This window comes from Bactrocera oleae, chromosome 2, assembly GCF_042242935.1.
Source record: "Bactrocera oleae isolate idBacOlea1 chromosome 2, idBacOlea1, whole genome shotgun sequence".
Classification (NCBI taxonomy): Eukaryota; Metazoa; Arthropoda; class Insecta; order Diptera; family Tephritidae; genus Bactrocera; species Bactrocera oleae.
In genome coordinates, this window is record NC_091536.1 from 9,571,881 (window position 1) to 9,599,614 (window position 27,734).

General features: G+C 33.9%; 1 protein-coding gene across 7 annotated transcripts in view; it reads left to right on the forward strand.

Annotated features, from left to right (window-relative positions):
- sra (RRM_RCAN_like domain containing protein Sra) overlaps positions 1-27,734 on the forward strand; it is a 54,312-nt gene that overhangs the window by 1,525 nt on the left and 25,053 nt on the right. Inside the window, exons 2-4 of one of the 7 annotated variants that reach the window (XM_036373079.2) lie at positions 858-969; positions 1,024-1,257; positions 25,165-25,205. The exons of 1 other annotated variant lie outside the window; for it this stretch is intronic. The gene's annotated coding sequence lies outside the window, so the exon portion shown is untranslated. Of the gene's footprint in view, positions 1-195; positions 218-735; positions 755-857; positions 970-1,023; positions 1,379-25,164; positions 25,206-27,734 lie in introns of those variants that run through there. 5 more of the 7 variants (XM_036373082.2, XM_070108537.1, XM_014242234.3 and 2 more) reach the window with 5 other exon arrangements.

The window sequence follows — 27,734 nt, forward strand, 5'->3', positions numbered from 1 at the left end:
AAGCGAAAAATTATCAAAACCTTAGCAACCACGAGTGTATACAACAAAAACAACATATAAACACATGGATAATTGTTTGCTTCACAATTCACAAATAAGATTTGCCACTATTTATAATGAATTTATTCACACAGGGAGAAGAAAATTATAGCAAAACAGATTGACAGGGATAGCTTATGAGTGCCTACTGCCAAGCATCAAGATTCCTCTCTTTAAGGTTCATTTAAATTATACTAGTAATTAGTGAATATGTGTTATTTGCATATACTTCATATATATATTTTTTTTTACTTATTGAAAGCAGACTTCCACTATCAGAGACTTATTTGGTTTGTTTTAATAACCTCAAACTCAGAAAAAAGTCAGAATTTATGAATGTATATTCAAAATTTGTTGCTGCATAATATCATTGTAAATTTACAAAAAATTATATTACAAGCTTTATGTAGCTGATATTGATAGTCTGTCTAAAAGTTAAGAATCTTACAACCAGCCCACACATTTGCATCGATGAGAACTTGCAAAAGCAAAATCACAACATTTTAAAAGCCATATATACATAAATAGATATGTGTGTGCAGTCGTTTCATTTTGATTCCACGCTACGTTTGTGATATTGACATCAAAGGTCATAAATTTTCAGCGTTGGAACGGAAAATACTTTCGTCGAAGACGTAAAACAGAAATACCAAACACTTATTAGAATGAAATGAAAAATAACTCGTACAATTGCTGTGATTGGAATGCCTAGAGTGTGCGTTGTATTTGTTGTTTTAGCTAATATTACTACTAGTGCTGTTGATTTCCATTGCTGTTGCTGACGTATTCACAAAGCAATTCACAATTTTTCATTTTAGTGCCGTAATAACAACAAAAATAGAGAAGCAGAATATATTCCTAATAGCAATCAGAAGCAAAAACAACAAAGAAACGCCGTCTGTGGCAGATGGATTAAGAACTAGTATTAAAGTATGTATTCATAGAATAATTTAATTGAAATATTTCTAAGCTCTCATATCATAGCATGTTGTTGTTAATGTAACGATTATCTAGACTCTGCTTAGGAGAAAGCAATAAGTTAACTGGCATCGACGTCACTAAACGGCAGGCCCAGGAAATTTTCTGTTTCGAAGGGTTCGAATCAAAGGGATTGGAGGGAAGAAACGAGAAAGTTATAGGAGATAGGCGTTCACTTTTGAACACATGCCACCAGTTCCAATGCCCGACTTCATTATCGTACAACCATTTACTTATGAGGTAATAGAAACTTCTTCTGACGGTTGTGTGTGTGCTTCGAAATGTCGTGAGTAAACAGTAGCGAGGTGACGACACCATACTGCGAACTCTCATATCTGACTGAAGATTTGACTTAACTAAGGTATGAATTTGTTAAGTCATATTTTAGCCTAGAATGGAACTATTTGAACAAAAACAACAAACATATTATGTTATTAATTTCGTATGTTCGTAGTGTTCAATATATAGTCTGGACTTGACAAGTTTTTTAAAAAGCTTTTTTAAATTTTAAACTGCACTGAACGTTTAATTTAGTGTTCCAAAGAATAAATAGCACAGAACAAAAATAACGGTTGAATAATTTATGTTAAAATAATAAAATCATAATTTTTTCAGAACTTCTCTAGCTTTTAGCTGTTCTTGGTCTTTTGATTACTTTCCTATGTATTGTTGACAAAATCGATAAAAATCCGAGTACGTTCAGGCTGAGTCCTAAAAAATCTTTCAGGTTTCTTGTCTTGTATTAGTGTCCTTCCATTATAATGCTGCTGCATCGAGTCCCAACTTCGGCCGGGAATTGTCTACCTAAAGGGAGGCTTCACACATCAGTGGCTCTTTTCTCTGCATCAACCAAATACAGCTTCCGCGCGATGTTACATTCTCACTTTCCTGCGAATTTCTCATCATTTCACTTTTCTGAAACGAGCTTAGCAGGCAGCAAAGGAAACGAAATAAGTTTCACTTTCACCTCATTATGGTAATCCGATTTTCGCCAACACCCCACAGTATTTCCGCACTAAGTCCCAATAAGCAGACGTCTTGTACACCGCAGAATGATTGCGTCACAAGTTTGCAAAAAGTATTTCCACCTTTTATAGGCTTCATGCACGGCTAACGGCTGCGCTAGCATACTTACAGGCGTTTGGAGGCGAAATTTAAGTAGCAAAGTTGTTAGTAAATGAGTACGCACACGTACGTACAAATATACAAATATATGTAAAAAAAAAGAAAAGCAAAAGCCGATAAAGTATTTTGTGAAAACAAAAAAAAAAAAAAAACAAGAATAACTGTAGAAAGCAGAGTGTCAAATTGATAAAACTTGTTTGCTATTCTCTTCTTCTTCTACTTCTTGCTTTGTTAACATTTTAAAATTTCTGTGAAATACTTTCGGGCCAGCAAATTATCTGCCGTTGACGCCTGTCGGTGGCATGTGGTAAACAAATGAGTGGCAATGTGCGTGTTGTTGTTGTGGACATTGTTGTTAACTGCCATCTGCTCGAGAATTTTATTATTTCGAAGTAACTTTTGCATGCAGACACACACACACACAAACACTCAACCAACATACTTGCTAAGCCATTCTAGGCAGCATACAGGGTGTTTGTTTGTGAAGAAATTGTCAGTGGGACTGTCAGTCAGTAACAACGACAGCCAGCTGCAAGTGACACCATCAGCAGCAGCAACAGCAACTTGTATTCACTTCTTTCTGAAAAATTTAAGGTTCACAGTTACAATTGAGTTTTGCTACAAAAACGTGTGTGCTTGTATATGTTTTTGTGTATATGTATGTGTGTGTGCGCTTAACACCTACATACATATACATATATCGCGCCAGGATGATTTGGCGAAAGTTAGTTAGATATTCATACACACACACGCACAAACACATCTAAAATTTTCACACATACCATCCGATCAAATTTGAACCGGACTGACTACATTTTCAAGTATTGTACTATAAGCTCCTACGCCAATACAAGCATAGCAACGCTTAATACAATTTTCTATACACTTAAAATAAGCCAAGGTTGGGAAGGCCTTTGGTACTTTCAACATCACACGAAAAAATAAAGGATGTGACAAATTAGGAAAAATTAAATTTGAATCGATGTTTAAATGCACCAAATTGGTGAGGGTTTAAAGGGCTGCTCTCATCAGTGTCAGCAGTAGCCGCAAGGTAAATGGTCGCGAAGGCAGCCCTCAGACTCCAAAAATCTGAGTACTGAGATGACTACGAGCCTAAGCACTCTGAAATCCTTGCACACATTTATTTCATTCTTAAATATTACGGATGGATCAAAGCTTGCGAGGAGTCCTAGTTTTAGGCTTTCTGAACACTGCAGCATCTTCTAAGGATAAAGGTAGCAGTAGATCTACTGCTCCGGAGCGCAGCCTCTTTTGCGGAGTGGAAATGAGTAGAAGCTTCGTTGGTATCTGGTTTTGAGCCTCAGACCAGCTCAGCAAGCGTTGGTCACCTACCAGCAACTGTGCAGTCGCAAGGTCCGTCTGGCCCAGAGTAAATCGGAAGAGGTTTAGTGATCTCTTCGCTCTCAACAAGTTCCACCTTACAATGGTTATAGAAGTTCTAACTAGACACTGTCTGATCGGGATTCATGCGGTAATATTAAACATTTTACCGTATGTCAGCTGCATCAGCTTTTTCATCTCAACAACACCTCATCGAATGTCCCGCTTTTGCTCGATCAAGACAAAAGCACCTCGGATCTCATACTTTTCATATCCAGATGAAATAGCGAAATCCGCCATGCTGAGGGATCAGCCATCTAACGTAAACTAACCCAACCTAAATGGACCAGTTCGGGTAAACTTCTTTCAGTTGGCATGTGTAATTATTTCTTACATAAATACCAAAACACATATTACATACCATCCACACATGCATACATATTTGCACTTCATTCTCGTGTCACCGTGTTCGTACTATTTGCAAGCACTGTCTGTGTACGTGCTTTTGAAACGTGTTAACTGCTTGTGCAAACTCAAATAAATGAAATTAAATTTGAAATTAATTTCTCCTGCAATTTTCAAATGTAAATACGAAATTGCTAAAGTGCTGGCACTTTCATGCACCGCATTTGTTGTTGTTGCTGACAATGGTTTTCCTTTTTTGTCGTTTTGTTGTGAACTCTACAGTTTTTGGCGCTGTCACTTAACTTTTTGATCGATTGCTGTTGGCAGTTGCATTTGTGGCAGTGTCACGTGGTTGTGAAGGCGCACAAATACGACAAACGTTATTTCCATATATTTTGGGTAATTGATACTTTTTGGAGAAATTTTGTGCCGGTGAGTAGAAATTTGGAAGCAAAAAGAAGTCGCACTGGGGCAAATCTGCAGAATTCGATGGACCTGCTGCCCCAGTCGTTGCCTAATTCGGTCTAATAATTAGTGAATATAGAGCCATTTTACCGTTTTATAATTGTCCTGGTAGTCGATGTAGATCGGACCTGATTTCACTAAACGATTTCACTTCCAAAAAAAACCAAGATTCCAATCACTGACCTATGTATATTGCTCTTTTTCCACTATTTTCTAAAATCTGCGGCCACGCCCACTTACACACGTGGTTAAAACAAAACTATGACACCGTATAGCTGAAATTTTGACAATAGTCGCATACACAATATTAAATTTCTCTCGCAATAGTAGCGTCATCGCGCGGTGCGGCTAAATATTTCTTGTATCCCGCTCTTATCTTTAGACTGAATTCATCTTAAGTGAACATAACGGGCAGTAATCAAGAAATTGTCAATATATTGTAAGTAAAGATGTGACAGCGGTATCACTAAGTTTCGAGTAAACCAACTTTTCTTCAATGGATGTGTCTTGGGAAGTAAAGCTGCGAAACTATCAATAGTGAGTCCACTCAATAGTTTCGCTAGTTTAAAAAAATACAATCGATAGTGTTTTCCAATGTGAAATCTACTTATTTTTGCCGGTTTAAATTAAGAGACCTTGGTTTTGTACATTTCATTTGTATTAAATTAACTTTGAATTTATTTATAAAAGAAAACATGAAAAATAACTGAAAAATAAGAAAACTAATTAGTTACATATACAATATTTCATGTTACTAACATATATAAACTGCTCTGAAAGCTGATGAGTTATAAAAAGGTAAATTTTTTTTATATATTTACTCAATTTAATATGAAAGGCAGGAAATTTATATTTATAATACGTTTCGGCCACTTGTTTAATTCTTATTAAAATAAAATAATTAATTTTTATTAAAAACATAAAAACCGTGACGTTAAAATTTCTGATTCTGTATGAATAAGTGGGGTTATGTGCAGCCAGCAGTTCAGAACATTAGAAATTCTTACCTAATTCTAAATATTTCAGGTGTAAAAAGTGGTTAAATTTAATAAGATGGTTTTAAGTGCTACCATTTCTTCATTATTGGTATTACCAGACTATATATATTTAGCTAGTTAAGGCATAAACAATCGATATTCAAAATAACTATCGATAGTGAAAATAAAATTATCGATACTATCGATAGTCCGCTAGATCAATTGTTTTTCAGCTCTATTTAGCAGCCTTGCCATATAGAGAAAAAAGAAATTTAGAGAGGATGATTTATGAGCTTCACATTCTTTTAAGGTTCTCTGTCAGTCTGGAAGTGGAACTAATTCAAAATTAGGAGAAAGCTTTTGAGTTCAGTGCGTATCAGATCTCAGTAAAGAAAAAGGAAATTCTGAAGAAACTTGGAAGTTGCAAATTTTCGCTAAAATTTTAAATTATAGTCCGGTTTGTAATGAAGAGAACTGAAGACACATAAACTTAGAATATCTAGATAAAAAGGTCGTTATGAATACTTTTACAAGCAACTCAGAAAGCGTTAGCGAGAAATAAGTTTCATTAAGCATTTTTAGTTGGAAATTTGTTCTAGATCTGAGAGCAATATCTGTGGTTCCCTTTGTTGAAGTACACATAAATTTACTTACATATGTATATGCAACACTTTTATGCAAAATATGAAACTATCGCGATTCATTCATCATTCACTTTGTAGACACCAGCGAAAGCAAATTGCAATTTTTGCGAAATAAATAAATTTGATTAGCATACTTTTTGCTCGCGCGTTTCAGCTGGCCTGAGAAAGATTGTTTACCTAATCGAATGTATTCACTTGGAAAATTACATGTAAATCAATTTATTTTTCAATTGACGTTTGATAAGTATTTGAATATTGTGGAAAAAGCTTTGTGCCGTCACACTTAAAGCTATAATTTATGTGAAATGTTCAAAGTAACTGTCGAATGCCACTTTTATGCAATTATTGTTTCGGTATAGTGAAAAAAATAAATGATTTTTCAGTGATGCAATAAAGAATTCAAAATAAATATGCAAATATATATGTATTATTTTATATAAGCACGGTTTGTTGTTTTTTGTTGGTAGATATTCAATAGAAAAGTCAATAGAAATTAATAATATAATACAAGGACGCTTCTGTCAGAATTCATCCATAAAATTTTTATTAATAATTTTTTTTAATGTTCAAACGAAATGACGTGATCAAAACTTTCTTATCTACTCAATTTAATGCCTTCTACCCCTTATGTAAAAAATATACATTTTAGTTCGGTTTTTAAGTTATTAAGATGTCGTACATACTAAATTAAAGAATTTACCTCGAACAATAGTTTCACAGCTTACCTCACCGAGTAGATTACAAGATAATATATACATATGTATGCAATTTCCCTCTGCAACCCTAGATTAGCGTCGCTGCTGATTTCGGTAATCAAAAATGTTAAACAAAATCCCGTACATTAATAATATGTTGCCTCATCTAGCGTATTCTCAAGATTCGACTTCTATACTATTTCCTGATTATAACTTCAAAAAGGCTCTTCGAAATAATGAAAAAAAAAAAACGCAAGTGCCAAAAAAACATTTACATTATTTAAAAACCTTTGCCAGTTAACAGAAAATAAGGGGCTCTCTCAGCTGGAACTCTAGATCTCTGCAGATAAAGATAAATAATACTGAGAGTATATATTATTTTATAAAATTATTGAAGTATTAATGGAATTTAATGAAGAATAACCTGGTTAGTTTAGTACCTCTTTTGTGCTTGATGACTAGCTCTTCTGACAGAACGGAGAGAGAATTCTGCTGGCTGAGGGTAATGAATATTCTAAACATAAATGTCAAACACATGTGTTTATTTTCACAGCTGCTTTGACAGGCAACTCTCTACAGCCGTCACTACTTCTAAATGGAATACCTTATAGTTTTCGCTATCCAAGCATATATTCCTGGTACTTATAAATATGCATTTTATAATATACAAGTATCATTTAAAAAAATTTAATAGAATTAGCAGTCTTCAACAACATTTTCTTAATTAATTCCAAATAGCAATCACAGACTCAGAAAACTTTTCTACATAAATTAAGTTTTATTTAAAAATCTTTTTATAATTAACCCACACTTGCACGCTCATTCAAGATAGTTTTAGCCTCTCTAAGCTTGTGGATTTATTGAATTTTCGTCCCGCAAAAGTATCGCATCGTGAAGCACTGAACGTGTAAACCATGCTCAACGATTTAGTAGTAGTTTTATTTCGGAAAAAGTACCGCAATGTTTTTGGAGTCTGATTAGTTGAAATCTTTAATTCATCACATGCTGATTTTACTGAAATAAATCAAATAAATAAACAATCGCTCGTTTTTTCCTAATGAAATTGAAAGTACACCTGTGTGCCTTATTTAAGTACAAATACTGATATCTATAAGTGAGTAAATTGTTTATCTTTAAGCATACTTATAAATTCATATATGCATTTACTCGCACATGCTGCCCCAACATACATACATACATGCTAACATATGCACATTTGTTCTAACTTATGTACGTGCTTACTTATTTGTTGATACTTATTGCTAAATTTTTTTACTGTTTTTATCTTTTTTTTTTGTTATTTTATTGTCGTCATTGCGGCAAAGTCAATTAGTGCAACTGTCTAAAATGTGCTTAATCACTATTGTTGTTCTATTATTGTAGGTGCTTACGTACTACTCAGATACACTGTGCTATATAAGTACTGAACTGAAATCAAAGTGTATACAATTTTCATTTCATATACAAAAAAACAAGAAAAAACATCTGTGTTCCTTTTTTCCATAGCCTTTCTCACATAAGAACTTAGAAAAATGGTTGAGTCTTATTGCAGATTATTCTTCTCATGAGCGTTGTACATTTTGTGATATTAGTTGTGGTTGTACGAACTTATTATTCTCTCAGTTACCTCTCAGCTCAGTCTACTGCTCAATATAAAGATAATATACAGGGTTTTTGTTGGATTTATTTCTCATCTCACTTTGATAACCGCCTTTACAATTGTGTTTACGTCTAGTTTTGAGCTTGCCTTTGAACTACATCTACAAAATTAGGGTGGAAAGGTTTTGGTACTGATATCTTGAGACTAAAATAACTCAATGTAACGGGTTTTATACTCTATTTGTAGAGAGATCTTTACCGTTATTATATTCTACTTTACTCAAAATCCCGCTATGATTCTTGAGGTTGTTTTTAGCTTCGGTTCCCGTTTCAAACAGGCGCAAAAACTCAACTGTATCACGAAAAATTCCTTTAAAGTGTTCACAAAGTTCCAGTTAAAGTTAACGGGAGCAATCTCTGAACGTCGGTTACAGTTTTTTGATCGTACGCTTAAATTTTGCATACAATAATAAAAGAGGTGACCTAATGGAACTGGCTAAGAAATTTACTCTTAATATGGCGAGGTTTAGTTGTGACCGATCATCACCTTCTTTTGTTCGTTCGCGAAATTTCATAGTAAGTATCTCTGTTAGTAAGTCTGACATGTGTTGCCACCTGCATATAGGTATCTTACATTATTTAAATTCTAGAAATATGCCAGTGTTTCTGATATATATGGCATTACTCCTGCAGTTTGGACGTTCATTGTTGCCAGCTTTAAATAAGAAAACACCATATGGTAACATACTAGAAATGAGGAAAAAAGTTTAATTTCATTTTAGCTATTTTTTACGCGTCTAATGTCTGCCAAATAGCAACAAATTAGCGACAATTGATCTATTGCGGCAGCTAGCTGGTAAGCGGCGGTGTTATTGCGTTTGTTATTTTTAAAAAGTACAGCGGCTTTTATGTTCTTCAAAAATTGATTTTAATGGACATACTATTGTATATGCATACATACATATGTGTGTACATATCTGCGTACGCATGCTTGGCGAATGACGTAGAAGACAGCGGCTTTCAGCGGAAAATTATAGAAACATTCGTGTGCCGCTGCTGGCTTCAATTGTTGCTGAATTTTATTTTATTTATTTATTTTTTCTTTATTTATAAATTTTTACTTTTAGTTTGCCGCAACCGAATTAGTTGGTACATTGCGTATTTTTCGACTGCTTTCCTTTCAAGCGCATTGTTGTTGTGACTGCTGTCTGTATTTTTTTTTTCTTGTTCTTTTGTTTTTGTTTGGCAGATCATACCGGTATTTCGTGTGATACTAACGTCACACGTTGATTTTGTTTTTTATTCATTCATTTAATTTTGTTTTTGTACATTTACGTTTTCGCGGTAATTTCCGAAAATTAAGGCTGTGATAAACGATTACTCGTAAAAAAGTGATTTTGTTCATTTGGTGTTTGTCCTAAATTTAGAACCAGCCTACGTACCAGCACGTAGACACTCATTATCTCGGCAGTAATATTCAACGGTACTCGCTTTTTAATTTATTTACATATATTTCCTCGTTAAATATTGTGTTAACTCGCTGGCAGTCAGTGTTGCAAATTTACAACTTCCAACAGCTAATTAACTGTTTTTTGCTTTCAATACAAATACAATACAGCACGAAATAAACATCTGTATGTACTTGTGGGTATGCATTGTTGCCAGGTGCTGAAACATTATTAATGAAAACTAAATTTAAAAGAAACTTTTTGGTGTGACGCAAATATCGGGCAATTAAATATTACTTGTATTTGGAGCGTAAACTTTTTTACTCGCTGAACAGAGTATAATAAATTTGTAACGATGCTTGTAACATCCAAAAACCGTCAGAGACCACGTCCGTCTGTCGGTCCATCTGTCAGTCCGTCTTTGCACATACATATATACGAACTAGGACCACAGTTTTTAATAAAGCTCTCATACAAACTGAACGATCGGAATCAAATGCTGTTATGAAAAACTTTTTATTTTGACGTGATATTCAAGGCAACGTTGCAAACTCCGAAGAAATCGTTCAATTCGATCAAAATCAAGTACCTTAAGGAACCTTTTCTATTTGTGAAGGATATTATAGCTTGTGTGCAACCGAAGTTAACCTTATTTCTTGTTTTTAGTTAACACTTAAAAACCAAAAAAATAGCAGTGATTTACGTCTTTAAAAGAGAGATAATCTTACAAGTTTTGCAAAATATTTGATACATATTTTTACCGTTTGATTTATGACAAGTAAACAGTGTTACCAGTCCAGCATTATTTAGGCTATCTCCAATCTTTCTTTGTACCAAATAAATATGTAGCCTGGAAATTTTAATTTAATTGCATGAACGTGATAAATAATAGTTTTTATTTACAACTTTTCATTATTTAGTAATAAGGGCTTAAGGTTTTATGGTAACAATCTTTGCTAAGCAAGCCTTCTATTCAAAAGTTTTTAAGCCCTTTCCAAAAATACTTTACAAATTTTGAAAATTTTTTGAAAAGTTTTGAAAAATTTTGAAAGATTTTGTGTAATTTTTGTTTTCAAAACTGCAAAAAGCTTAGACCTCAGTTAGGCAGAAAAGCTTTGGTAACTTACACTTCCGTATCAAGTAAAAATTCTAAGAGTATAAAAATGTTGGTGCTCATTAAGATCTTTCAATTAACCAATCTATGCCATTTCTTCTCTGCTTCGGTACTGCCACCCTTTTACTATTTTTAAATAAATAGACGGCGAAGTGAAATTAATTTATTATGTGTAGAAATTTTACTAAAAGTTTTGATCTTCAAATACTCAACACTCAAGAGCTGAATCCATTGGACCACCATAAACGTCGTGAAGTGGTGCGGTAAATGAACAAAAGTGTCAATTCTGGTGCGAAGAAAATCCAAAAATTATTCATGAACAACCATTACATTCACCCAAATTGACGGTTTGGTGTGGTTTTTGGTTTGGTGGATTCATCGGTGCGTACTTGTTTCGAAAGGAAGCTGGTGACACCGTTACTGTCAATGAAGAGCGGTATAGATCGATGATAACCAACTTTTTATGGCCGCAATTTGAAGAAGTTCCTACAAGACGTGGCTACGTGCCACACAGCACGTGTAACAACCGAATTATTGCGAGAAAAATTTAAAGGTTCGATAATTTCATTGTATCGATTGTACTTCACAGAAAATAAAAAAATATTTAAATTTCCTCAACAATTAGTGTGTGTGTTTCACCATAATGACCACCGGTACGATCAACTAAAACTCCTCTAATGAAGGAAGTAAAGTACAGAATCATAATGATATCAATCGTTGCATACATTTTTACGTCGATCACAGTGTTCACCTAACTACTGTTTTCCCAGTAGGACTATGCATTCCAATTTATTCTGCCATAGATTAAGTTGTACAGATTTAGTTGTGACGGTATTATTTAAATTTAGGTGTTAACATATTGCCTTGGCTTTCAATTAAGTTCAGTTAGCGCTACCGTTTCAACGAAGTTTCCTTATATGCCTTGCTTGATGATTTGTTGATTTTTTGCTTGTTTTACAACTATAGAAGTGATTAGATTATATTTAATCTATTCACTAATCTGTCTTCACTGCCGTTGCAGATTTATAAAACAGCTGTTTTTGACATTAAAAAATTTACATCGTTTAATATTTATTAAAAAAAAAAACTTATTAAAAATATTTTTCATTTAATGGAAATAATGGACGCATATTTTTATTTTAATTTGGGAAGTCGATTGCCAGGTGAATTCAAAATTTTTCTCTTTGTAGCGTCTAAATCAGCTGTGATAATGTGATAAATTTACCTACCGACAAACAGATGGCGCTAAATCAGAGTCGCACAGAAATATTTCGAGTAGATTAGCTTCAAATCACCTCGGTGACGATATTAATAAGTGTCATTTTTGCATGGCTAAACCTTTCTAAATGCAGTAGATTAGCGAAATAATCTACTCAACAGCTTAAATCTTGTAATGTAAGTGTCGGTCGGAAAGTGGTACAACTCATGAAAACAGATTTTAACAAATCAGAATTTTCTGAATTTACTTTATTCCTTCCTTCACTATGTGCATGTACTAAAAAGAAAAAATATAAAAACACAAGTTACTTGAAAAACTTTCTCCGCTGCAATGAGATGCTGCTTTGTTGTTTCGGAAACCCGAACTACATACTTAAGTATATGTATGTATATCTTAACATGAGTCCATGCTGCTCGGTATGCTAATTTCCTATAAAGATTTTCAATTAAAAACTTAAAAACAATATTTTTGTAATTCAAGTCAAGCAGCAAAACTGTTCTAAGTTATAAGCTCACAACGTTAACCGTGTAACAGCATCCGCTTTGTTGTTTTACACATCACAACTTCGGCTTTTCTTTGTATTTAGGTTCGATATATGCATTTCTTTTTTATTTTATTACTTTGTGGGCTCGAATATTTAGTTTCAGATCATACACCTTTTAAGCGCAATTTTGCTTTTATTTTTTTTTTCTCTTTGCGCTATCGTCTTTTCGTTGTGGGAACATTCGCATATGCTATTGACAGCCAACAACAAAAGGGTGTTATAAGTAGTGATAGCTGCTATGAACTGCCAACAGCAGCTGTGGGCATTAAACTTGTGGGGTATATAAATAATAAAAGTGGCAAAATGTGCGGGTATTAGCGGTAAAGTTTATGTATGTATGTATGGGTAGATAGATAGTTGTTGCGTGCCTGTTGGCATTAGCTAAACGCCTACAGTTGCTTATTCTGTTTCATTTTATAACTTTGCAACGATTATGCAACGTTGTTGTAACGGCTTATAGATCGGTAATGGGTTTAACGGCTAAACTTTAGCCATGTTATGGCATATTTGGTGACTGTACAGTTATGGCTCACATAATAGTAACAGCTTACTTTGGCAGAAGGTTCTAGAAACCAAATCACGCATAAGAAACAATATATATATAATTATTATAATAGCAACAAGTAAAGAAGAACTAAGTACGAGTGTAACCGAACGTTTCATACTCTTGCAACTTGCAAGAATTAAAGCCAGTGAAATTCCTTCAAACATATTTGCCATAAAGATTGTTAGAAGGTGAAAATATACAACATACAATCACCAATCTATATGGAGTAAAGTCACCCGGATGTTCGAAAATCTTTACATTAGGTATATGAGGGCTCAGCGAAGTATAGACTTAGTTTTAACATTCAGACATACTGTTATCAAGAAAGGATTCTCTTCGAATTTCAATTATATATCTTCTACATTGACCGATATTTTTGGTAAAAAGTCAACTATTGTAGTGGGGTCCACATGTTCGGTACCAAGGGGCTTCAACACTTTTGGTTCGATTTGGACAATTTTTAATCATAAGATGACACACTTCATAAGCACTATGCGTGCAAAGTTCTATCCCGTTATGTTGATTAGATTGTTATTTGTGTTGTTCTAAAATTAAATTTTTTTCTACTTCATTTGCTTTTCACGCTTTTGTTTTAATTGTGGATATGTACATGTTTATTTGCACCTACTGTTAAAAATCTACAAACCGTGAAAGTGAAATACAGTAACCACAGCAACAATACAATATAATTAACTTGTGTTTATCATAGCGACAATTGCTATTACATTTGTTAATTTGCTATTCTTTTTTTCTCGCTTCCATTACACACCGATTTACGCTTAATTAAATCCAAATAGTCACGTGAAGCCAAGAGTAAACATCTTTTATTCGGTTTAAAAAACAACAATTACTACTGTCAATGAATTCAAAACCAATATGCATGCTCAAATTTAGTTCAACTTTATCACCTGACTTCCCGCTTGACACCCGCTTCAATTGCTGCCATTAGACATCGCCTTGATTAACAATAGCAAATTACTTATGTAAATAAATAAATCAGTGAATTTTTTTTGCTTAATTTATTTTTCTGTTTTATTATTGTAGAACATTTTTAAATAGCTCTTGCAAATTTTATGTAATTATGTGCATGTGAAAATTTCTATTTATGTGCCTACAACACTGCCCAGAGTGAAGTTCTGCTCCTTATATAATACAATAATACTTACATACATACAGTTAATATGAATTGATTACCAATTATAACGCAATCATTGTGTACACGCTGCCCCTGGGTGGTTCCCTTCACTCTGATAGGCGCTTACCTAAATACATTTTTGTTTTGGTGACTAGATTTGTATTGATTAGAGACAATAGCTTGATTGAACTCAACAAACGGCCGCCTTCTTGATGAAGGGAGTAAAGTGAACTATAAAACAGCTATTTTTTGGTGATTTGTTTCCTCTTATGCCCACTTTTTCAACCCAGATTGTACTTGTATTATGCAATTAAAAATTTAATATTTCGTTCATATTTTTTAGACTATACTATTGTAACCACAGCAATTTGCTGGCATTTACTAGTTTATCTTGCGGTCTTGACAATACCAAAAACTTAATTTCAAAAAAATGTTTTTCATATTTTTCAAGTTATTAAAGCTTCAATCTGACAGTCCTTGATAAATGACAACCTTTAGATATTTACTTCAGCACATTTTTTTGGAAAATATGAAACTTCTACCCAGACATTTCCAATAAGTGATAAACTCTGTTAAACAAAATATTCAAAAAGTACTTTTAAAATTTTCAACAAAACAGCTTAATAAATTTGGTGGTCGGATGGATGCTGCCTATTCTATTTTAAAGGGTTCCCATATTTATTTTATGAACTCTGTTTGATTCTTAATTATTGCAAATATTTAAAATTATTGTAAGTAAGGCAAAAAAGGCTTCTACTAATCACAACTTCAAAAGGTAGGAGAATTAAAGAAAAATATATTTCTATAAGCGAGTTGTCATATGTGTTCAATTAAAAAGTTGTCAGTTAAAGTATGTTTACAATTCCTATATTTAAATCAGAGTAGATAATTTTTGAAAACAAAAAAAAATCATTATAAAATGAAAGTCATAGGAAACGAAAGATAAAATAATAAACATTATAGGTAAAATCAGACACGGGCGTTCCGAGGTCGGGAAAAGAAAGGGGAAGGGCGTTGTTGAATTTTTAAGAGAATGGTTTATCTCGATTTCCAGCCAAAAATTGCTTTCGCCCGTAAATTATTTTCCTTTCGTTTCCGATGGTTTTCAATCTACTATGAATTTCTTTTTTTTTATCATTTCCAAAATTATATTTTTACTTTTCATTTCTGTTATTTTATCCTCCTTTTCCAATGGTTTTCATATTATTTTTTCTCTTTTTTTATTTCTGAAAAACCTACGTAACATATTTTCTTCATAAAATATTTCTCTACGCAAATATAAATTTCGCCCTAACCTCATATTTACCGAAGCAAAAGTTGTCAGCAAATACATGTTGTTTTTAGCATTCTGTGAAGTACATGCTAAAAACCTCAAGACAATTAGCTCACGTGCGTTCATAAAGCAAACGCTTTATTTTTGGCACAACTTGCATTTTGCCTTTGAACTCTTACCTGCCTTGCAACATTTGACCAGATTTGTTTCGAAAATAATACTCACACAAACACTTTCATGAGCTGGCTAACAGGCAAACGTAAGCAAAACCTCAAACTCAATCCATAATGGTAACACTTTCAATGACGAACGCATAAAAGCGTCATTCATAGTTTCACCGGTGCGTATGAACGACTTTTTATTGTGACTCAGCTTAATTCAATATAGTGGATACATGTATATGTATGTAAGTGTGTATGTGTGTGTGGTCGAGTCGATGAATGAACGACTAAATACCGGGCAAAGAAGTGCAGGTGTTTGTGGCAAGCAAGTGAATGGACGCCAACCCGTAAGTGGCGTGTAGGCTTGAAAGAAATATAAAAATACAATTTTTTTTCTTTTCGCCCACACACGTGCCACATACTTCATTCATTTTAACACAGCAAGCTGTCGCTTCTTCACGCGCCTGCTTTATTTTTGTAGCACATTCAAACACACACACACATCTACCTACTATTTATTTATTGATTTCACGAATGTGTCGTCATTATGGCAACACACTTTTCATTATACCGTTTATATTCATTTAGTTTCGTTTTGTTTTGCATACAATTCGTTTATTGCTGCCGGTAAATCTAGTTGGAAACACACACACATACATACACATACAGGTAGACAATAGGTGTTGCACGACGGCATATTGCAATTCAGCATATAAAACGCGCAAGTAATCCCGCACACACACACCCATACAAGTGTATATTTCAGCTTTGCTTTTGTTGTATGATCGTACGGCAAGGCACGTTGTTTCACTAGCAACCGCCACCCTTACCTCTTTCTGTCGTGGCGCTGCTTCTATTTGCGTCATATGTGAATTCTTACTATGTTTGCATTACTCGTTTCCTCGCCTTCGTACACGTTTCTAACTTATGTTTGTGGCGTTGTTTGACAACAATCGATGCATAAAACTCATTACATTTAGTTATTTCTGCGTAAATATGTATATGGTATACAAATGCAAATGCACATACACACATATATGTATATATATGGATGTGCATAAAATAAAGTGCATTTGTGTCAGTTGGCATGTTGGTGCATATTTGCTGTGATTTTCTTTGAATTTATCAAAATCCTTACAGCTGCTACCACTCGCTGGTGATTGCTTATTTGTTTGCTTACAAGCATGTAAATGTGCATAATATTTTTGAGTTTTGTGTGAATCCAATCGCATGGTTGCAACAATATGCCGAATAACAAGTGAATCACGTGTCGAAAATACACCAAAATACGAACGAGAAGTGCTACAAGTTCGATTTGTTTCAGTAATAGCGACATTAAGGGGGTTTTTTTGAATGGAGCATACATTTTTTTTTATATAAAAATAAAAAAATTCATGCAATTATAATTATTTTGGCTTCATTTGTCCATGAAATTTGGAAATTAATATTTATGGCGTTATACAAGTATCCACTTGTGAATTTTGCAAAATCGATTTTTACACCTTGAACAAGGTATATTAAGTTTGCCACGAAGTTTGTAACACCCAGAAGTAAAAATCGGAGATCCTATAAAATATGTATATAAATGATCAGCATGACGAGCTGAGTCGAATTAGCCATGTCCGTCTATTTGTCCGTCTGTATATAAGCTTACCAGTCCCTCAGTTTTTGAGACATCGATCTGAAATTTTGCATACATCCTTTTTTCCCCAAGAAGCTGCTCATTTGTCGGAAGCGCTCATATCGGACAATTATAGCATATAGCTGCCATACAAACTGAACGATCAAACTCAAGTCTCCGTATGGAAAGGGGCTTTTCTTTCAAGATTTCAGATAAAGAGACACAACTTCGCAAAATACAGCAGAAAATTTACGATTTATTTTAACAATAGCGACACTACTAGTCGCTCTTTAAGTGTCTTTTCAGTCAATACTCAGAAGTATTTATATGTTGCAGTGGACCGGCGCTCTCAACTGTGCAAGTGCGATCTGCCCTTTTAACCTGCTCATTTGAGTGAAGTCCTTTCCCCCATAACCACTTTTTATGGCAAATATGGTTGGTGAGGGTCGATAGTGTAATTTTTTCACTTTATCGCTCGTATCACATAGACTAAGTGGTGGATTCGTTTATCACTTACTCTATTAAGCTGGGCCTATTTACTACTTAGGGTGCTATTGTTAATGTACGGAGCCATAAAGTCTCTTTTACTGGATGTGGTAGCCTGGTGAATCACTCTCTCACTGAAAATAAGAACAGTTTGCTAATTTATGCTCTCATTAAGCCCGAAATATACCCAATCGCTGATGAGAATTTGTTTTTAAAGTTGATTTTTGAAACGGTAAAAATACAATATATATAATAAAAATATTCAACGGTAGTTGCATCTCCAATTCACCACTCGTAACTCACGCAACCAGTGATAGGCGGACTACAGCTCCTGTACCAGTTGAATTTTATACCTACAAGTATGTAGACCAAGATCTTTTTCTTAAATGTCATAGTAGATGGACAAATGCCTATCAAATGTTCATAAATTTGAGACAAAGTATCCTAAAAATGTTAAGAAGTATTTGTGTGCACTTTGACAGCTGATGTGACAGTTATCCGTCTGGAAAATTTCATACTTCTAAAACAGTGATGCCCAACGTCAACGTTACAATTTTGCGTCTGGTTTGGGCGCGGTGCATTGGTGCCGTTGCAGACAGTATGTCGTAAAAGTATTTTAGATTTTTTATGAAGAAACAGTTCATTGACTTACATATATGTGTTTACGTTTCGAACGCTTAAATAGCAGTAGAATACGAATAGAATCTTATCAAATAAAAAAGCTTTCCATACAAGAACTTGATTTTGATCGGTCAGTTTATGGTATTGTCTAGAGTCTTTTATGGGATTTCTGTGACAAATAGAGTAAATTTTTCGAATACAATCTAAGCAAACCTTAGAAATATGTACAACAACTACATTCTTTCACTAATCTTCTTCGATCTAACTACGATTACTTGCCGTACCGGTGCCAGATGTGTTGTGAAGTTTATTTGTTGACAACAGCTGACTGAAAAAAGCAAATAATGCAATCAAATTACTTCAATTCTGCAAATCCTCTTTATTATTATTTTATTGCTATTATATGGACACACAAACATCAGTTGCCTTGATATGCCTGCGTACAGGATGTGGCAGCATTGAGATGTAATAAGGATACATGCAGCCACCGCTTGTACTCTCTGCATTGCACATGCTTGTATCCTTTATTTGCAGCTGGTATAAGATAAAGATTTTTGTTTTTTTATTTACATTAATTTTATTTTACTAAGCTACAAGACAACAGGAAGCACACATCCTTTCGTGACTTTGACATCAGAGAGTTTGTCGTTCATGAGTAAAACCGTCATTTATGTAATTTAATTTATATACTTGAAGTAGTGGCTTACACTCATTGAGTTTTGTTTTAGTAAGAGGACACGTGCTCACATCCTTAAGGATACGTAAGTATTACAAAATAAATAAAGGGGCAGCGCGAGTATCCTAAAGTATATAAAGGGTGACCCATTTAGTGGTTCCTTACTTTTTTAAAGAAAAAAACACAGAAAATTCAAATTTAATGGAGAATGTTTATCATCATTTGAAAGAACATTCTTTGGCAATTATTTTTTGAAGATTATCTCTTTCAAATGTTGGTTGCGGCTACGTCTTAAATGGTCCATCCGTTGAGTCCAATATTCAATGACTCGTTCAAGCATGTTGACTGGTAACTGGCCTAACAAAGCCTGAATCCAAGCGGGATTGGCCGCATAGACTTAAGACGTTACATATTTTCACAGGTCTAGTCTAACGTTGTGATATGACCCGATCTTGATGATCTTGATCAAAACGTGAAATTATCTGCTCACCCAAGTGTTCTCTCAATAAATCCGAGATCACGAGCTTCAATTTCAGGCATCAAAAAGTAAGTTATTATGGCGCGATTTTGGTCGCCATTGACGATTACGTTGTCACCGGCATCATTTTTGAAGAAATATGGACCGGATCGGATCTTCTTGGAACTTTTCAAGAGCCGAAGCGTTATCGCTTTGGAAGATCGAACGGCTTCAGTTCTTGCACAAGCTGTATTTTGTACGCTTTCAATTTAAGATCTCAAAATAAAATGAGCCAAGTCGCTCCATATGTCAGTCCGAGTTGCTGTGAACGGCGTCGAATCGACTATCCACTGTCTTCGTGTATACTCTCAGCTATGGCCGCTGTATTTTCTTCACTGCGTGCTGGACGTGGTCTATTCGGTTGAATATTATCCAATAATAAATGCTAGGTCTCAAGAAGGGTGATGGTGTTGCGAATAGTACGCACAGTAGGCTGATTATGTTGACCATAAGTTGAGCCTATTGAAAAAAGTATATCCACTTGGATCACCCGTTACATATATTGATTGATGCAATTGTTTCAACTGTTGGCACTGCATGTATTTGAGATTTATATTTGAAATTTATAGTTTCTTAATGCATCAGTTTTAGATTATTTCCAAATTAAATAAATGTTTTTATAATAATTTTTTGTTGAATTTATTTCAAATACGTAATACATATTTTTTTTAATATTATCGGCTGTGTATACCTCAAAACAAATATATAATAATTAAGTAATGATCATTTCACACAGTTTTTGTGATAAAATTACTCTCTACATGGTTGCCACACCATTAACACTTTTAATATAAGTATAATGGAAAATAAAAAATAAAACTTTACAACACGAGAACGCGGAGTAATAAAGGAAAAACTATATATAAAAAATATTATTTTATGCCATTGCCACACTTTTTTATTTCTAAATATGTAGATTGTAAAATAAAACAAAAAATAAAAAAACAAGAAAGGAAGTGATAAGTTCGGGTGTAACCGAACATTTCATACTCTTGCGACTTGACTGGAAAGCCAGAGAAATACCTTCAGGTAAAAATATTTGTTAGAACTACGAAAATCAATATATAATATATGGTATATCCAATATTATTCAGTCAATTTTGCTAAGGTATCTTACTTATTTGCCGATATATGCGATATAAAGTCAGCCGGTAGTTCGAAAATCTTTTCATTAGGTATATGGGGGCTAAAGAAATTATTGACCCGTACAACCCATTTGTGTTCTAATTTTCAGATTGATATTTTGTACAGTTTGCATAAATTGACATTTTGACATTCTTGAAGAAAAAATAATACTTTGTTTGTATATAACCTTTGCCCTTTTATCAAGGTTTGCAGTTTTTTACTCATAGAATGCCCCAAATTTTGTGTAAGTTCAGAAGGTATATTTGCTCAGATTTCCTGAAGAGCAGCCATAACCCCATTTTCGCTATTAACTTTGCGCTCTCGTAACCTCGTCTCCACATAAGCCCGTAGGTGTTCAATGGGTACTTTTTTTCACGTTAGCTACTATTTAAATTGAGTTTAACTGTTGACATAGCCAATTATTTTTTAATATTTCCTAGTAATCCATCTTGCCAAAGTGTACAAGTTTTTTTTTCTGCTCAAAAGTGATATATTTTAATTTTTTGCAATCGTTAACATCATAACTGTTTCATTATTGAACTGTTTATAAAAATACTAAAAATAAATAAGGCTCTCATATTGTTACTCGTGGTTGTAGTTTAAAAAATGAAATAGTTTAAGAGAAAAGTCCCTTCTAAATCAAAGCATCTCTCTGTACAAGTTTTTTTCGGTTCACTTTATAGAGTCGCTGTTGCTTCCCTTTGGGTATTACAAACATCGTGCCGAAATTAATATACTCAGTACAGGGTATAAAAAATAATAATAGTCCAATAAGAGTATGAAATAAACACTGCTTTAAAACGTATTACTGCAAAACCGTGACTTTGAGACGTTGCCATCTGACTCGGAAATTAAATATTTTGTTTTAAATTTGCACAAGCGGTTTGCAGCTACCATACCTATTTAAAATAAAATATAAGTAATAATTTTCATTTAGTATGTGAGAAAAAATTCAATAAGCATACAAAATAAATTCAATTTTAAAAGGGTTAAAGCCAAAAGTGTGGTGTTGCCATTATTTCTCAATTTTCTTACTCCATTCTATCTACAGTAGCTGCGAAAAGCAATGAAAAATCAAAAATGAATGGCTGAACTGTAAAATAATATACAAGAGGAGATTGAAAAAGACGTGTTCAAGCGGAAAGTTGAGCGCAAAATTAACTTTACACCAGCTCATGAACGCGTACATGCAAAAACAAACAAAAATATTTGTATAAGCATACTTATGCACGTATATACAAGATATAATTTAACATATACATATGCATAACTTTCAACTTTAAATTAGGAATTTTCGCTCTCCATCGCACGCACAAATATTTTTCTTTGTTGCTGAAAGCGTTCCATTGGCTTTGCCCTAACTTGATTATCCGGTGCGTTGCGCTGCAATGAACTTGAACATGAAATGAAATTCTGGTGGCGTGCGAAAGTGCATACATGCATGTACATATATGACAGTGGTCATTGTGAGCATATTCACTGACGCTTTGCGTAGCTACTGTTGCCATGACCAAGAATGCTGCGTATATGACACGCCTCGTTGGTCGAACTCTTATCACAAACTGCGGCCCGCCGTGCAAGCGAGTGTGGATAACATAGTTGCAATTTTGACTAATATACATATGTGCATACATACATATATGTATACCTTAAATGCTGTATCTACATATTCGTATGCTTCCATATTTGACCTATTGCATACGAACTATTGTAGTGCATGGAAATCAGCTGGAAAGAAAATTACATTTAAATTTCTTGCATAGACATTATATAACGTTGCCGCATTCTCAAATTTAAATATTTGAATTGTATTTTATTCGCGAAAATACATTAGTTTGGAACTGATTTTGTTAAGTTGCAAGTTAATAAAATGAAAATTACGAAAATTTGGTTCATAGTTTAAGCTTATTATTCCGCCAGCACAATGCTAATAAATTCGTCAACTTAAACACAACTAAAATTCATAACTAAACATCGCTCAACATGAAATCTTGCAATACTTGCCTGCTAAAAAATAAAAAAATAAAATAACAAGAGATTAGAATATATGTTAAATTCAGTTGCACCGAAGCTATAATTCACAAATACAAAAGTTTTTCATACACGCACTTGATGATGACAGCTATATGATTTCGAAGAGTGCTCATTGCTTTAGACAGTAATACATGCCAAATTTCTTGAGCATTAAATTATACAATTTTGTGTATGCTTGTACACTAAACTCAGAGTTTCTTAAACCCCATATAAACACAGCATCTAAACCGCCTTTTAAATCCTATAATTTGGTATATACAATGATGCAAGTGTATTATAACGAAAACAATTTAAAATAAACTCTGAGTTTCTGAAACACCACCTAAACACATAACTTCAAACTCACTTTAAATCCTACAACTTGGTTAATATTATGATGCAAGTGTATTATAATAAAAAAAAATTTAACATAAACTCCGAGTTTCTTAAACACCACATAAACGCAGAATCTTAAACTCGCTTTAAACCCTACAATTCGTTATATACCTATATAGTGATTCAGGTGTATTATAACGAAAACAATTTAAAATAAACTCTGAGTTTCTTAAACAGCACCTAAACACAGATTCTTAAACTTGAGTTTACAATGCACTGTGTGCTCATGCATTTTGAAAATAGATGCAGCTGCATGAGTGGTATATATTATTAAGCACACATTGCTTACCGAAGCGTTCAGATGTCAAGGATTTTTTGCAACCGACATTCAATACATAGAACAGTGAGTTGATGTGGGAGTATATCACAAAATATTGCTGACAATTAAAATATGTTTGTTGTTGCAATGCAGTGGAGCTTTCGTAAAGGAACATTATTAATTAAAGCTGACGCTCCGCCTTCCGTTGCACTGTAAACAATAACAATTTTAATTTTTACGCTTGTGTGAATGGAAATGCAATTATCGATACAGGTGAAAATCTCTGCTTCTGTCTGTGCAATGTAACCAACCATTAGGGCGGAAGACAGCGCTTGATGGCCATACACCAACACACCAACCGCTAGTACACTCTGCGGTTCACTCAGTGCGCATGCTCGGTTGGACACTTGATAAGTGCACTACTGTAGTGAATGTGTGGGATCAACGTGTTGTTTTGTTGCGACCTCTGAAACTACTGCCATTTGTGGGTTTAAGCAGAGACTATCTTGCAATGAAAACACCAACCCACACACACACACACTTCAAGTGTACACTCAGTTTGGACACGTAATTTGCACTAATTAGACCAATTAGAGCTGCATTTGTGGGGCAGCAAGAAGAAAACAAAACACCAACACACCCACACACACACAAATACACGCTTACTTCAGTTGCGTTGTTGCGTGCCAAACTATTCAAAAGCAAAGTTACATTTTTGGATTTTAGTTGCAAACACAAGTTAAAGAGTTTTACAGTTGAAGTATCAGTGAGTTTTTCGAAATGTCACGTATACGCACTGTCGCCTTTTTTTTAATAAGGGAGCATTTGAAATGGGATTAAGTGTGTAAATAAATTTTGCATACTTCAACAAAGTTAACTGCTGAGATTTGTAGAATTGTCTATTTTTATATATACTTGTTAGAATGTTATTGCACAAACTTTGCATTTATTATAATTATCAGTTGGGAAAAATATTGATAATAAATACTAAAGCGAAGTATACTTCAAGTACTTAATTTTTGTATGTCTACTTCATTGTTTGCTTCGCTCGTCCTCGAATGACAATCGCAACCCTTGAGTGGTAGACTTTCATTTCATTCGTGGATATATAGAGACATATAAAAACACACATACCGACATGTATACATACACATACATAAATAGCCATACATATTTGCATTGCAAAGGACAGCTAAAGTTTGAATTCCCTTGTGATTTCAAGTTGTAGCGCTTATATAACACACACACACACACACACACCCACACACAATACAAATATGGAAGTATTTTATTGTTTATTTTCTCTATGCGGATGTGTGTTTGGGTTTAGGTTTACTTTTATGTGTAGGCGTTTGCCAGTCAATGTAAGGTGTATTTATGTGTTTGATGTGTGGGCGTGTCTCAGTTTGTGGTCGTCACGTTTTATGCAAACTAAAGAGCGTTTCCCTTTGAGCCGTTTAACCGCGACTAGCGCAATATTACTGTGCAATACAAACTATAAATATTTATAAAACAGTTGTCCGCTTACCAGGGACAGACTTTAAAGTTCATGTAATACATTAGTTTTGGTTTTTGTATTTTTTGCTGCCAAAGTTGCTTGTTATTCCTTTCTCGTGTTTTGTTTTTTTGGTCTTTTTGAGTCTTTTGTCAAGTGATTAGTTTACTTGTGGGTAATTTATTGCAATTTTTTTTGTTGATAAAATTATTAATGATACATTTGTATTATTCTTTTTTCTTTCAGAACAATTGTGACTTGCGTTGTGACAGTAAGGATATAAGGCTGTAAGTTTTCTTCATTCGCTTCTAGTACTCTATTATTAGTTTTCAAAGAAATAATTGTATGTTGTTAAGGGCTATAAGCATAGTATTAAGAATTCTGAATATGTTGATTCATTTTTTAGAAACATACATACATGAATACTTATTATCGACAAACGTTGAAACTAGAATGTATAGATGATACTTCTGACCAGCGTAGATAATATTTTAACGGTTGTTTGTATCACCTAAAACTAATCGAGATAGATATGGACTTATATATAATAAATGATCAGGATGACGAAACGTGTTGAAATCTGGGTGACTCTCCGTCCGTCGGTAGGTCCGTGCAAGCGATAACTGGAGTAAAAATTAAGATATCTCGATAAAAATTGTTACACATGCTCCTTGGTATCCAAGGAGCGTTGGTATTGCAGATGGGCGAAACCGCTATTAAACGAAAACCTATTAAGTGCCATAACTAAGCTCCAAAATAAGATACAAGGCAGTAATTTGGTTTAACGAATTGCATTAGAGAGAGAGATGGTTGAAATTTTTTGTTTTAAGTGGGCGTGTCCTCGCCCTCTAATAAGTTTAATGCACACATCTTCTAAACCATTCAAGCTATAATAACCAAATTCATTCAAGACAAATCTTTCTTGCCTCCATCCATACCCACCCTGTGAAAATCGCTGAATTCGGATAATAACTCCGCCCACTCCCTATATAACGCAGTTATTAAAAACTACTAAAAGTGCGTTAAATCTATAAATAAATGCGCCAAAGGCATACAATTTTACACCCCGGTATCAAATTCGGACGTTGGGCGTGGCAACGCACACATTTGCGTTAAAAACCATGTCTCGGGACCTACTTGATTGATTTAACTGAATTCGGCAGGTAATATTATCCTGTTATTCCTACATTACAGTACAAAAATTCCTCTTCCCGACCTCAGATCGGCCGTAAATTATTTTTCCTTTAATTTCTGATATTTTATCTTTCGTTTCCAATGGGTTTCAACCGACTATGAATTTCTTTAATTTTTTACCATTTTCAAAAGCTGCTGCACCGGTCTATCCGAATTTATTCTTCTTTATATCTAACTCAACTGGTAGAAGTTAACTTAATATAATATTTCAATAAAATAGAGAAAAAAAGAAGTTTCGGATGTTTTCTTACTAAATTCAATATCCGATCACATGCTTTTATCCACAAGAAGTTGCTCATTTGTCGGAACCGCCTATATCTGACCACTATATATAGCTGTCACACGAACTGACCGATCAAAATCAAGTTAAAAGTTAAGTTTTTTGCCACTTGATCTAAGCTCAACACAGTTACTACATTTTTCTACCACGATCAATTTGTACCGCAATAAATACTTTTAGAGCTGGAAAGTAAGCATATGTGACGAATACATCTATTAACATAATACTGCACTTCATTCAAGTCTTTTAAGGCTTTATAGCTTTCAGCGCTTTTTTCGTTCATCGTTTTTTGTCTTAAGAGTTGCCAACTGGTTGAAAAATAAAATTTACTTCGATTTGTAAATGATAGTTAAAAAAAAAATTAATTACACTTACTGATACATATTTACAAATTTTGTTAATTATGCCACAATTTATATAAACCGAGTTGCCACCTTGGCAAAAAATTAAAACTAAACTCAACCGTATATTTTTTACATCATGTGTGAGTATGTAACAGAGACTATATTAAAAGCCAATAGACTGAAAATATTCGCCGCCATTCCAAAAAATTTAAACGTTTAAAAGCTGTGATTAACCTAAATGTGTTAAACTCGAAGTTTGGCAACTTTTTTATTGCTACAACTGTGCAGTATTCTTCAAAAATATGCAGCACTAATTATTTTTTGAATTGCTCTTTAACTTTTGTAGGTGCACATAACGTAATTAGATGACATTCATACGAGTATATGACGTATTTATCAGATTGGTATAAAGCGCTTCATTGCGCAGCTGATCATCAGAGTCATGAACTTTCCGACCTGTTGCTTGTTAAAGACCCATTGTTGAATTAAAGAACTTTTTCACCATGAAAAGTAGTAAACACAAGTATTATACAATCACGTTCATAATTTGTATAACTTTTCCAAAGCTGTGATATTTTGAGAACTTTTCATACGAAATTTTACCAACTTTGCTTGTTGCGAAACTCCAAAAAAAATTTTTCCAGGAAATATTGCGGCCCCAGTTGGAGTGTCTATTTTTAGAAATACGTGTGCCCACATACATATGTATACCATATGATAGACTTTGTGACCATTTAACCACTAACAGCGTATTTTATTGCCACACTTTTATGTAACCTACTGAGCACACTCATAATCCAATAATCACCAGCTGTTGCGGTGGCGCTTATAAACGCATATGCCACAGCAAAAGGCGAAAGAAAGCAAAACAAAAATTAACGGACATAACCTATAAACCTACAAGCAGTAGCAGCAGCAGCAGCAGCAGCAACTAAAAGATAAGCCACAGCAGTTTGCCGCACAAAATTAGCATTTTTATTTTCATCATCACAAACCCA